Below are 9,360 nucleotides of genomic sequence, written 5' to 3'. Positions count from 1 at the left end.
GGAAAATCCACTTGAAGTGCCTGGTCGGTTCTCCCTCAGTTTTGGCAGAGGCTTTGAGCCAGGAAGTTTTCTCTGGCTTTGGAAACATCTCCTGAGCTTGCAGGTGTGGAGTGAAACGATCTGCTGTGCCAGTGAACAGCAGGTTATCCTCTGATCCATGTGGGACCCCATGGCTTGGGGTCAGCCCTTGCTGGGGAGCTGCTGCTGCTCCTCCCCAGGTGCTTTGCTCTCCTGCGCTCACACTTCCCTCTGCAAATATGTGGCTTCTTAAACGATCTGCTGGCCTTGTCTCTCCTGTGGCTGCAGGCAGTGTCGTTTTCTGCGGCCGTGGTCAGAGATGTCGCAGGAAAACTTAACGGAGGAAGAAACGTCGGAGTCAGAGATGAGCTCTTGTGAAGAGCACACGGCCCTCCTGAGCAACACGGTCCTGGAGGAGATAGCAAAGGTGCAACAAGACCCCATGCTGTTCTCCGATGACATTTTCTTCATTGAGCCAGTGGTAAGTGATAGCTGAGAACCTCATTTTCCTCCTTCCCCTCTTCCTCTTCCTCCTCCTCCTCCTCCTCCCCCTCTCCCTCCTCCCACCCGGATGTGGTCACTCGCAGATCCTCAGCTGGCCCGATGTGCTGGGAGGGAGGACATCGAGTTTTGGTGCAGCTGCAGAAGCTCCCTGCTGGAAGCATTTCTGCCCTGCAGGCTCAGGGCAGGGCTGGGAGCCTGACAAAGCCGAGATCTGCTGCCAGGGCTGGAGCTCAGGGGCGCTCCGTGCTGTCCTGCAGTGTCCACAGGGAGCAGTTCTTGTAGGCAGGGGCTCAGCAGAGGGTGTTGGAGCTCTGCCAGTTCACATACTGAGCTCAAGCTTGCCATGGTTAATCATAGAAATGCCCATCCCCACCTGTGACCACGCCTTGCACTATTTCTGAGTGTCCCTTCCAGTGTCCTCTGGGAGCTTGGACACAAGGGTGGAAGGTTTAAATGGGCCTTTTGAGTTCTCCTGCACACAGGGACAGAAAACATTTTCCTTTTCTGTTTGTGCAAGCAAACCCCCACATCCTCCCAATCAGCCAGAGCCCTGATTCTGAGTACTGAAGATGTGAGAGATGATGAATGCCTGGTGTCTGCACAGTGCAAAATCCCTTCTCATCTTGGAGTAAACCCCAGAATAATCCCCACTGCTGCTTTCTTTCAAAAAAGGTTAAACGAATATTTTTATTTCCAAGGAAGGGGATCATGTTCTCTTCTTGTGAAGAGCCATGAGTGCACAGTGGCAGTTGCATCCCGCTGTAGCTGACAGCAGCATGAAGTGACCAAGGGCTTGTGTCAGAGCAGTAGGAACATTGTGGAGAGTGGGAGCTGATCAGCTGAGCACCGAGAGCTTCCAGCAGTGTGCTGAGCTGGGTTTGGAGTGTTTCCTTGAGCTCCTTGTGCTGTTAACTCATCACTGATGCTCTAAACTAAGGCTTGCAGGACTGTGGTTGAAAACAAGAAATGTGAAGTTTGAAGATACATGTTTTGCTGTCTCTTTCTGTTTTAGGAGGGAGAAATTGGGCCAAATTGTTCGGCTGAAATCAAGGTGACCTTCAAACCCATAGAGGCACTGGAGTACCGAAGTGTGGCTTACTGCAACATCTCAGGTCCAGCTCCTTTCCCCTGCTTCTCTCAGCCTCAATGCAGCCATGGTGCAAGCCTGAGCCCACTGGGCTCCCCTGTAACTGCTGGGAAGAGTCCCTGGCCAGCAGGGCAGTGCTGGCACATCCCCACTGGCCCTGCAGCTTCCAGGGAGTCTCCTGTGCAAGGCCAGGGCTCAGAATCCTGTGTCTGGGTTCCTGATCCCAGAACAACCCAGACAGTGCAGGGAGAGGTTTTCCTGCCATGGCTTTGCCAGCATTTCCTCACAGGCCAAAGAGCTGCAGAGCAGAACAGCTTTAGTGAGCAAGCACTGAGCCCCTCTAGGCCACTGACCTCCAGGATGGTCCATTTGACATGGCTCCATCATCAGGTGGTAGGAGCTGAGTTAGAAATGGGCTTCCTGACCCTGGGTTGCTCCCACTGCCCAGGCACCACCAGACCAGAGTGGCTGAGCCCAGTGAGCCCAGGGTGTTTGTGAAGGAGCACCCTTGGCCAGCACTTGCCTCTGTCCCTGTGTGGGAATTGTCACCTTGCAGCTCAGTCTGTGGAAGTAGAACACGATGCTGAGTGCCAGAAGTTGAGGATTTTGGCAACAAAGCCGTGTGCTACTGGGCCAGGTAGTTTGGCAATTGCCAAACTCTGTATGAGCTTTGTGCCTGCACTGGATGGATTTCAGAGCTCCTCTGAGTGCATGGGAAGGAAACCACAGAGTCATAGTAAGTTCAGGATGGAATGGACCTTAAAGGCCTCTGGGCAGGGACACTTCCCACTAGATCAGGGAGCTCCAAGCCCATCCAGCCTGGCTTTGAACACTTTCAGGGCTGGAACCTCCACAACGCCCCTGGGGAACCTGCTCCAGTGTCTCACCACCCTCACAGTAAAAAATTCCTTCCTAATATCTAACCTAAATTTCCTTTCTTTCAATTTATACCCATTACTGCTTGGCCTGCCACTACAGGACCTCAGAGGTGTTTGAAACTCAGCAGACTGGTGGCTAAGATTGGAAACCAGCCTAAGGAATGGGTTAGAAATTGCAAGTCAGCCCCAAGGGATATCTCCTGAGGGAACAGAAGGGTCCATATCTTCTCCTGCAGCATCAGGAGCTGGTGGCATCCAGCTCAGAGTCAGGGACTCGCACTGAGGCAGCCTGGAAAATGCAGTGTAACAGAGGGAATTATTGTACTGAAATGGACATCTCTCCCCAGGCTGTGAGAGCAGGCTGCCCCTGCGCCTCAGAGGACACGGCAAAGGACCCCTGGTTGAGCTGAACTGTCGCAAACTGAACCTTGGGAACGTTTCTGTCAACACCCCCTACGTTCATGAGGTGAAAGCAGGACTTGGGATGGATCCTGATGGCTCCTGAGGCAGCAGCAAGCCTGGGTGTGACTTACTAAAATATGAATATCGATCTAATATCGATATCCAACTGAGACGGACAAAAACTCTCTAGCAGTGTAAAGTTAGGAAGAGTATGTTTATTGCATCATTAGACAACTCACGAGAAGGTTATTTCCATTTTGCTTTCTTGCTGCTGCAGGTGCAGCTGATTAACCTAGGAGCTATTGATGCTCCCTTCACCTATATATCTTCAAATGCAAACGTGGGCTTCTACTTCAAGTTTGCACCCAAGGAGGGCGTCATTGCACCAGGTGGGACCCAGACGATCCAGGTCTACTTCAGTGCCACCGTGCTGGGGACGTTTGAGGAAGAATTCCAGTTCAGTGTGGCTGGATCTCATAGGTCTGCACTCCTGACTATCAAGTAAGGACTGTGGGAGCTTGGTGGGCACATCTGTGGCTGTCTCTGGGACATCTCCCTCATTTTGGGGCTGAGCAGAGAAAAAAGGTGTTTCCTGAGGTTCTGATCTCTGCTTTGATCCTGGAATTGCCTTAGTGTGAGGATGCCTCCTGCCCTGTGTGGGTACCTGGGAGCTGGCACGATCCTCCCTGCAGGGATCTCCCTCTGCCGTGGGCCATGGCAGGCAGTGGGATGGATCAGCTTTGGGCAGTAGCTGCTCTGGGATGTCCCCCCGAACAGCCAGCAAGGCCCCCAGGGCTTTGGAGGTGGCCCAGCCTGGGTGATTCTGCACCAGCAGCAGTGTTTGTAAAAATTCCCATTAATAATCCATCCCAGAGGGGCAGCAGCAGCCCCACCTCAGCTCTCATGGCCATGCTGTGGGGCACGAGCTGTGCTCCCAGCTCCTGTGCACAGAGTGCTCTGGTACCTCCTCTCCACAGCCGGGAAAGGGCTGATGTGGGACACAGGAACTGCAGCAGGAACTGTCCCAAGGACAGGCGTGTCATCCTGTGGGCTGGAGCCATGGCAAGAGAGAATCCTGGCCAGCAGAAGGGAGAGGGGCTGAAAATAGGGGAGGCAGAGCTCAGTCCTCAGCACCACAGCAGCATGAGGGCTTGTCCCTGCTAGCCTGAGCCATGTGCTGCTAGGATCCTGTAGGGTAAGCAGGAGAGCTGGTGCTGGCTGCTCTGGAGCTTTTGGAGCTGGGAGCTGCTGTTGGGAGGCACTGGGTCAAGGCAGTGAAGGAATGAAAGCAAACTGCAGTCGATTATACCAATGAGATAAGGGAGATGGAATAAAAAGAACAAGAAAGTTATTACTTAGCAAGAGAAAAGTGGTGAGTAGGTCTGCCCATAGTAGAGAAACAAGTATGCTGGATTTGTTTTTAGAGGAAAAGTGCTGGGTTTTTTTACTTTTGAAATCAAGAGGGAACATTTCACCATCAAATAATTGTTTCTGCTCTGTCCCTCCCCCAAACTGCTCATGGGGTGTTATTGCACAAGCAGCTTTCTCCTTGAGCAAGGGCAGGTGTCTCTTGTTGAGAGGTGTAGAGCAGAGCCAGTGGCAGTCCTGTGAATACAACAGAAGGCACAGCTGGTCCTTGATTTTTAACCAAAAGGCAGAGTGGGCATCAATTGGCATCAGCCATGAAATAAACTCATGATGTTGTGCAGCTCCAAGTGCTGATTTCAGTGGATGTTGTGGCTTTTGGAGCCTGTCTGCTGAGTTTAAGGACAGGTGAGGTGGTGTGCTAGATTCAGGACACCCCTGTTTGGTTGTTTAAGCTATTGCTCTTGGCTGTGCCAGCTGGTGCACTGCTGACAAGCTGGTCCTTTCCTCCAGGATTCATCTGCCCACTGTGTAGAACTCTTGCTGCTCTTTTCAGAGAGTGTTTGGGGCTTCCCTGACTTCATGTCTCAAAATTCTGTAATGATTGTGTGGGTCAAAATCTCCTGAGAAAGATTCTCCATGGGAGCAGCAGTTGCAGCTAGGGAGTAGCAAAGCAGCAAAGGTTACAGAAGTTTGTGGGGACACCTTTATGTCCATCATGTTACAGATGGGGAAACTGAGGCACAGAGCCATGTCTGGATGTGTGTTCAGGGTCCTTCATGGGACCACCAGCAACCAGGGGGCTTTTCCTGCCTGCCCTGTGCCCAAAGCCCCATCAGTGGCTGTTGGCCACTGGCCACTTGGCTTTAGCTGCCTCCTGTCCGCAGGGGCACCGTGCTGAGCACATGGCGGGGTGTTGATTTCAAACCTGCCCTGACACCAGGTTTTACACCCCCGAGCCACGACAGCCAGACCTGTGCTTGAATTCCCTTTAACCAAGCCATCTCCTCCTCTGTCCTCGCCACGGCAGGGGCAGTGTCACCGGACCAACTTCACTCTTGGATGCCATTAAGCCCAACTTCCAGGACATCTCCTCTGGTGAGTGTTCCCTGGGCTGGGACACAGCGTGGGGGATCTGTGCCTTCCAAAATGGAGCACTGGAACATAAAAGCATCCCTCACTCATGGTCTGCCACAGCAGCCTCTTCAGGGTGTGAACTCCAGGGCTGCTGGGTGCCCCAGGTAGCATTCTGCCACTGTGAGATCAAATAGAACCAAGGAATAGAAAGTCATTTTTTTTGCCACTGTGAGATCAAATAGAACCAATAGAATAGAAAGTCAGTTTTTTTGACAATCTGAGATCAAATAGAACCAATAGAATAGAAAGTCAGTATTTTTGCCACTCTGATATCAAACAGAACCAATAGAATAAAAAGTCAGTATATTTCCCACTGTGAGATCAAATAGAACCAAGGAAAATAGAAAGGCAGTATTTTCTGATGTCCCTGTCCTGGTTTAAAAGACAGATGTCTGTCAAGGAAGGCGGGAATCTTCCTGGAATGGAAAGATGACCCCTTCCCTCCAAATTATTATACCTTGGAAATAATGGGGCTTCCAGGCAAAAATATGGGAAAGGGAATAACAATTCTTTACTGGAATATATCGGCACAAACAACAACACAATAACAGAAGTTTCCGAGAGAGGGAGGAAGGAAGGAAGGAAGGAAGGAAGGAAGGAAGGAAGGAAGGAAGGAAGGAAGGAAGGAAGGAAGCTTTCTTGAGCTGCTTCTTCCCCACCCTTATCACTGCTGAGGCACTTGTTGCGTTTTGAATAAATGAAACAAGAAAGGCAACAGTAATCACAGTGACCAGAATGGGTGTGAATTCATGTCACTCACTGCTTATGTATTTTGAATACAATGGGAGTGTTGGCAGACTTAACAGGGAATTTTGCAGCTTGAATTCTCAGAGTAAATGCTGGGTCTGGGTGCACACTCATCCCTGAGAGATAACTGGTGCTGGTTTGAAGCGGGTGAGGGAGCTCCTCCCCATCAGAGAGAGAGAAGCTTGCAGTGTTCAGCAGGGCTAGGAGTGGGCATTTTCAAGGCTGCAGTCTGGAATCAGTGTCAAAGGGAACTAAGTGAGTCATGCCATAATTGGTGCCTAAATGGACACTTGTGTCCTTTTCCTAGGCTCTCCCAACACCAAGACCTGTTGCCTCACTGACACCTCCCTGGTGTTCCATGATGCCCTTTGGAGAAAAAACTGCTTCCCAAATCTGCAAATCCAGCCCAGCACCCTGGAGTTCGTGGGTGGCACTGAGGGAGTGCGCTCTCTGGAGATGACCAACTGCAGCCTTCTTCTCACCAAGTACCACTGGTCACTCTGTTGGGACAGCCAGGCGGACAAGCTGGGGTATGTGCACCTTTGCCCTCTCCTTGAAGCTCTTCTTCCTGGTGCCCTGCTTGTACTTGGCAAAGAACAAAGCTGTTGGCCTAGGATCTGACAGACTGCTTCTGGCTTTTCCTTGTTCAAATAACACTGACCAGCCGTGGTCAGCCTGGATGCTCAGAAAAAAGGTTTTCCACCAATTTGGTGCTGCCTAGCCCCCACAGGGGTTTCCCCTGGGAAGGAAAGCTGGGGTGAAAGCTGATTTCTCAGACCTCTGTGGCCTGAGGCAATGTCACCTTGATGAAGGCTCCTAGTCCCAGCTCCACAGTGCTGCTGGAGCCCCTTCTGGCCCCTCTGCTTTGGGATGGGTCCTCTCTGCAGGAGCAGCTCTCTGCTCCTTGCCTTCCTCCCTCGCACTGTGCTGCAGGATGCCCAGAAAGTCCCAACACCAGAGAAAAGCTACCTGGTGCCTGGGCTGATGCTGAATGTCTGTTACCTTCCCTTTCCTTCTTTGCTGAGACAACTCCTTTACTGCCAGGATGATTTCCCTCCCAGGGGTCAGCTTTCAGCACACACCTTGGATCTTCACTCCCTTTTTTTGTGACCCGTTACTCGTTTTGACTTTTCCCCTGCAACATGTCCCTGGTGGGTTTTGTCCTGTTTGACAGCAGGACTTGTTCATCACATCATCTCCTATCCCTGCCTCCCTCAGAGTTTCTGCTTTAGAGTGAAAAATATCATTGTCTGGGCAACTGGGAAGTTGCTTCAAAGCATTCATTAAAACTAAAGACAGTGGAACAGATGATTAGGGATCTCTTGGGGGTTATGACGAGACTGCCCCTCACCCAGAAATTAAACCCAGCCTTAGGTAACCAGCTACAAAGCTAAAGGCAGTGATTCCTTGGGGAGCAGGTCATTACAGGCCCTGAATGCCTGTCTGGGGATGGAGCATCCAGGTCGTGTTTGACTGTGTGGGGAGCACTTGCAGCTCAGCAGGGTGACAGGCAGGCACGGCTCGACTGTGTCCCTCACGTGGCATTAGAAACACAAGCAGAGTTACCCTGAGCACCTGCCTCAATTTAAAATGGGGACTGTGACCTGAGTCACCTGGGAGTGTTGGAAAATATCAACCAAGCCCCCCAACACTGTCAGGGAAACATTCCTGATAAATTCCTGGTGGAGCTTCAGAGTTTCTGGCATTGGGCACTGGGGTTTGCTGGGCTGGCTCCTCACTGGCCGGGTCTGCCCCTCGGTGCCTCAAACCCCACCTTCCTGCTTGCCTTCTGTGTCTTTCCCTCTCCCACTTTTTGCATCCCCACAAGCTGTTAATCCCTGTCCTCTGTAGGTGCTCAGTGCAAGCAGCTGCAGCTGCTGCACTGCTGCTGCCTCGGCGTCATCCCTGGGCTGCCTTTACAACAGACCTGCTCCAGCCTGGATTGGGAAGGGCTGGATCAAACCATTTCTCAGTTCAGCACTCCAGCACCCACTCAGGGGCTGCATCATGAGCAGGAGCTGCTCGTGCAGGTGTCCCTCCCTCCTCCCTCCCACTGCAGATCCCTGTTCACATTTCTGTTGTTTTCCAGATATGAGCTTAAGCCACCTAAATTCAAACCCCAACCACCAAAGGAGCAGAGAAGCTCCCGTTTGGATTACTCAGCATATAGAAGGAGATTCAGGATTAGAAAGGAGGAGGCAAACAGTGTCCTGAAAGAAGCACAGGATTTCACCCAATCTTTAGGAACAGAGGTAGATTTTTTTGTACACACACTGCTTGTGTTGCCTCCCCAGCTTGCCACTGACAAGTCACGCTCGTGCTGACCTCCCTTTTTGCTGCCCTGCTGTCCTGTGCCCCTGTGGGTTGGGCAGCAGGGCCCGTGGCTGGGTATGGGGTGTGTGAGAGGGAGAAAGAGGAGAGTTTTCCTTGGAGAAGCTCACTCAGATCCTACAGACCTGTGCTGAGTGTGGGATTTTTGTGCCTGGTTTTCTTCACAATGTAAGATGAGACTTTTATCTGCATCATCATGGTAAGATCTCCAGCTTCCTTCCCAGAGCAAGCTGAGATGAGTCCTGATCTTCACCTACCCTTTTCCCAGCCCAGCCAGACTACCTGTTTCCAGGTGTCTACTCTCACCCGAGAGCTGGTATTGCACTGGTGGCCCTGAAGCCGCCTTACAAACTGAGGCTTTGCAAAGTGGCTGTCTCCCTCCTGGCATAGAAAATGGCTTGTTTTTCAGGTGCCACCACAAACTCCTGGACCCCCTCACCTCCCACGGGAGCTGGCAGGAATCGCGTCCTCCGTGGATGCACCTCATGCTCCCCTCGAAGCAGAGAAGGTAAGAGGGAATCTGTCTCACTCACCCATTGCCAGCGTGGCAAGCAGGGCTGTAGCTCCCAGTCCCACTGGTGGCCCCCAGCACTGCCCACAGAGAGGCCTCACGTCCCTCCAGGCTCACCACAAAGTGCTGCTGAACCAACTGGTTGTTGGAGGGGCCATGCAGGACATGGTGTAGGGCTGCCCAAGGACGCTGTGCAGCACCTATGGAGGGCATTGCTCCCCCTGGACCTCATCAGGTGGTCCATAGGAAATTTTTGCAGGAGCTTTTGCTGTAGCACCTGGAGGAAGCAGGATACAAATCAGAGAGAGGGGGGGGAAAGCCTCAGGAGTCAGATGAGTGGGGCTGGAGTCCTTCCCTGAGCTCCCTGAGCTCCAAGAGCC

At 52.0% G+C, this 9,360-nt stretch overlaps 1 long non-coding RNA gene across 2 annotated transcripts; it reads left to right on the top strand.

Moving 5' to 3' along the window:
- Positions 1-670: 670 nt before the first annotated feature.
- LOC146763962 (uncharacterized) lies at positions 671-8,507 on the top strand. Of its 2 annotated transcripts, XR_014950993.1 has the most exons (4): positions 671-1,634; positions 2,835-4,662; positions 5,285-5,352; positions 6,446-8,507. It is a non-coding gene; the product is annotated as an uncharacterized LOC146763962 (long non-coding RNA). The 2 variants fall into 2 exon arrangements; XR_014950992.1 differs by having other exon boundaries at positions 671-4,662.
- Positions 8,508-9,360: the final 853 nt, after the last annotated feature.

This window comes from Lonchura striata, chromosome 37 (genome assembly GCF_050655825.1).
Source record: "Lonchura striata isolate lonStrDom1 chromosome 37, ASM5065582v1, whole genome shotgun sequence".
Lineage (NCBI taxonomy): Eukaryota > Metazoa > Chordata > Aves > Passeriformes > Estrildidae > Lonchura > Lonchura striata.
The sequence above is the reverse complement of the archived record's forward strand: the minus strand, read 5'-3'. Positions and strand labels throughout refer to the sequence as shown.